Here is a 3,847-nt window from a genome sequence, read left to right as displayed (position 1 = left end):
AATTTGCTCCTCAAGGACCCTGCTTCATGCACCGTATTTAAAAAATGGCGTTTACTGAAACAGTTTATTAGTTCCATTTATTGTGAGGACGGAACTACAACTTCTTATGTACGTTATTTACTAACCTATTTGTTGCTCCTTATAGGAAACACAATATTTGCAACACGGGCGCTTATTAAGAGCCTAGCGACTCGCTACAGGCTGAACGACCGAGGTGTTGGAGTTCGAGTCCCGGTAGGGTCGAGAATTTTCTCTTCTCCACGTAGTCCAGACGGACCCTGGGGTCCTATCAAATGGGAACTGATGATTCTTTTCCCTGGGGTAAAGCGGCCGGCGTTTGAAGCTGACCACTTAGCTCCAAGTATTGCAGATGTAAAAAATATGGATCTATACATCCACTCCCCCATACGCCTTCTTGATAAAAAAAAAAGGAAAGGTATCCCTGTAACAGGCCGTGGAGGCCCATAGGGTTGTGAGACGTCGAGGCTCCCACATTTCTCTTGACAATCGGCTCATAGATGGCGGTAAGGTTGTCAGCCTTACGCGCCGGCCGCGCTTTACTCCCAGGAACATTCCTGGTACTCATTTCTGTTAGAGGCTGAGTCGATGCCAGGGCCATAATGCGGTTGGAAGGTTTAGGTCAATTGAAGAAAATCCAATGACTTCATCGGGACTTGAACCCGCGATTTTCCGATGCGTTTTTGATGTAGTGCTTAATTAGTTAAGCACAGGGACAACCTTACCTTTCCTTACCGTTTACGCTGAAAACTTATGGAGCCAAAGGAAGCAGTTTTCAAACAAACATTTCTGCTTCGTTTTCGAAAGGGATCTGCGGTCCTCACCCAGAAACGGCCTCTCGTCAGTTATTCTACTTACAAACGTAAACACTAATGCAAGTATAGACCGTAAAGGCAAAGTTGTCCCTGTGCTTAACTAATTAAGCACTATGCCATGAAGGCGTAAGGGGGAGTGGATATATAGATCCACATTTTCTTGACCTCGGCATTAGTTCGAGGTGAGTGGTCAGCTTCACGCCCCGGAGAAAGAGCCTCCGGTACCCACTGGATAGGAAGTTGGGTGAGCCCCAGAGCCGCTCGTCCACCCCGTAGGCAGTCGCTACACCGGCTCACAGGCATAAATATAAAATTTAATTAAGTTACATGAATATGTATTTCTTAAGCCGCCCTTTGCGAAGTGACAGAAAACATTTCGAATTCAAATGCGTTTGTACATCGGATAGCAGAAACAATGATAATAGTATTGAGATCTTGTTGATCCCTGTTCCGTCAACCGATTGGTCTATGCTATTATAATTGATAAAGTTTTTCTTATTCGTAATCAAGCCCTGCACATAAAGATGTATGGCAGAATGAGGAATAACTCCACGCATTCTTAACCTCGTCACTAGATAGAAGTGAGTAGTCACCTTCACTCCTTGGCCCCTTTGCAGCCCACCGAAGTCTAAGTGGTGAGGGTAAACCTGCCCCTCCCCCCTCAAACTCAACACGGCGTCTAAGCACGACTTGACGTATCAGAGACGCGAGGTGAAAGGTTTCATTTCTTCAACTTGTCGTTAGATAAGCGAGAATGGACAACTCCCCAACCCCACTGCTCTACTCCTGGTACCCGCTGGATAGGCCCCCAAACCCCTCTGGCCATGGAGAGAACACAAAATTCCCTGCCTCTTCTGGGAATCAACACAGCTACGAGTATTGTCCCTGTACTTACGCCATGAAGGCGTATGGGGGAGTGGATGTATAGATCCACGTTTCCTTGACCTCGGCACTAGCTGGAGGTGAATGGTCAGTTTCACGCCCCGGGGAATGAGCCCCCGATGATCTTTGTCTAGAAGACTGGGAGGCCCCCAGAACCGGTCTGGACGACGTGGAAGAGACAATATTTTTGACCCACCCAGGACTCGAACTCCGACCCCTCAGTCGTCCAGTCCGTAGGCAGTCTCCATACCGACTGAGCTGTCTCGACTCCTAAATACCTGCATGGAGTATTTAATTTTTGACATTTCTAAATCATTTTTTCTTCTGGCCGACAATTGGAACATACATTACTCTCCTACAACTTATAACTTATTACAAGTCTACAGTCGGTATAGCGACTGGCTACGGGCTAGATGAGTAAGGGTTCGGAGTTCGAGTCCCGGTGAGGGCAAAAATTTTAAGTTCTTCATGTCGTCCAGACCAGCTCTGGGGTCCACCCAACCTCCTATCCAATGGGTACTGAGGACCCTTTACCCGAGGGTAAAGCGGCCGGGACGTGAGCTGACCAATCACCTCCAACTAGTGCCGAGGTCAAGAAAATATGGATCTATACATCCACTTCCTCATACGTCTTGATGGTGTAGTGCTTAATTAGTTAAGCACAGGAGCATCTTTACCTTTTACATGTCTCAAGTATACATATCTAGTTTCGTAACGAATTTTTATGTGCTTCAGTTCAGCAGTGAATAACAACGGGAGTGTATTTACTTTCGTTTATCGAGTTGAGATGTACGTAATGTTATGAATACATAACGTAGATCTGAGTCCACATGACAGCGTATGTATTCCTTGCGCACACATTTACTTCATTGCTTCTAATCGATTTAAGCACTATTAGGCCGCGCCATAGCTCAAGCGGTTAGTCGCTGGCTTCCCGTTCCCGGGTCTGGTCCAAGTGGGATTTGTGGTGGACAAAGTGGCGCTGGGGCACGTCTCCGAGTACTTCGGTTTCTCCTGCCAATCTTCACTCCACCAATTGCTCCACAATCACCCTCACCTATCATCTGGGGCTGGTACAATAGGCCAGAAGTGGCCGCAGTACAAGGGACTTAGTCCCACCCCACTAGCAATAAAAGAAGCACTATTAGCACTTTCACAGTCATAACTACTGACACTTGACTAGCATTACTGTTTCCATTATGTTAATCTCGAACCCATTCTCCCGTATTTTTTTTTATTTTTATTTTACCCCGAATTGTATCTAATTCAAAATAAATATTTTCTAGGATTTTTAGTTCCGATGCGCTCGAACAGTTTATTATTTTGTCATATGCTAAATCTTCCTATATACTCGTACACTTTTTTTTTCTTTTCGCGCTACAGCCCCAATTTGGGCCTCCACCTACCTCCATGAAACTCTCCGTTTCACTTCGGTTTACTGGGTCTTAGACATTCGGTAGGACTCCTTGGGTGGCTGATCAGCTCGTCGCAAGGTCTCTACCTGTACACAAACACAGTAAAACACACACCAACACTACCCATGCTTTGTGTGGGATTCGAACCGACGATCCCGGGCTTCCTAGCTAGAGAAGGCAATGCATGCCTTAAAATTATTTTTTTTTAATTCTCTTAGTGGGGGGTGGAGTCCAGCTGGGTCCACTCGGCACTGCGGCCACTGATTGGCCTACTGTACCCGCCCCAGGTGATTATGATGATGAATTTGGTGGAATGAAGATTGGCAGGGGAAACCGAAGTACTCGGAGAAAACCTGCCCCAGCGCCACTTCGACCACCACAAATCCCATTTAACCAGATCCGGGCCGCCACGGTGGGAAGCCAGCGACTAACCGCTTGAGCTATGGACTCAGCCCTGAAGTAGCCTTAGACCCCTCATTCACCTACTTCTGTGGAAAATACATCGTGATAATTCAAAAGTAGATACAGTATCACGGAAAATTCATTAGGAAGTATCAGGGAATTGAAATCGTGGCCCTGGTTTAAAGTTACTTATTATTATTATTATTATTGGAGGGGGTGGGTTTCCCCATGCACCGCGACTAATAGTCTATTGTACGTCCCCCTTTGATATTCTACAAGTCGCCATACCCTATCGGTACTGGTGCGTGCTCTCAG

At 46.3% G+C, this 3,847-nt stretch overlaps 1 protein-coding gene across 1 annotated transcript in view; it reads right to left on the bottom strand.

Annotated features, from left to right (window-relative positions):
• The window catches only part of LOC111871190 (putative inorganic phosphate cotransporter), a 74,609-nt gene that overhangs the window by 51,409 nt on the left and 19,353 nt on the right, over positions 1 to 3,847 (bottom strand). The window lies entirely within an intron of this gene.

Source organism: Cryptotermes secundus, unplaced genomic scaffold, assembly GCF_002891405.2.
Source record: "Cryptotermes secundus unplaced genomic scaffold, Csec_1.0 scaffold493, whole genome shotgun sequence".
NCBI lineage: Eukaryota > Metazoa > Arthropoda > Insecta > Blattodea > Kalotermitidae > Cryptotermes > Cryptotermes secundus.
The sequence above is the reverse complement of the archived record's forward strand: the minus strand, read 5'-3'. Positions and strand labels throughout refer to the sequence as shown.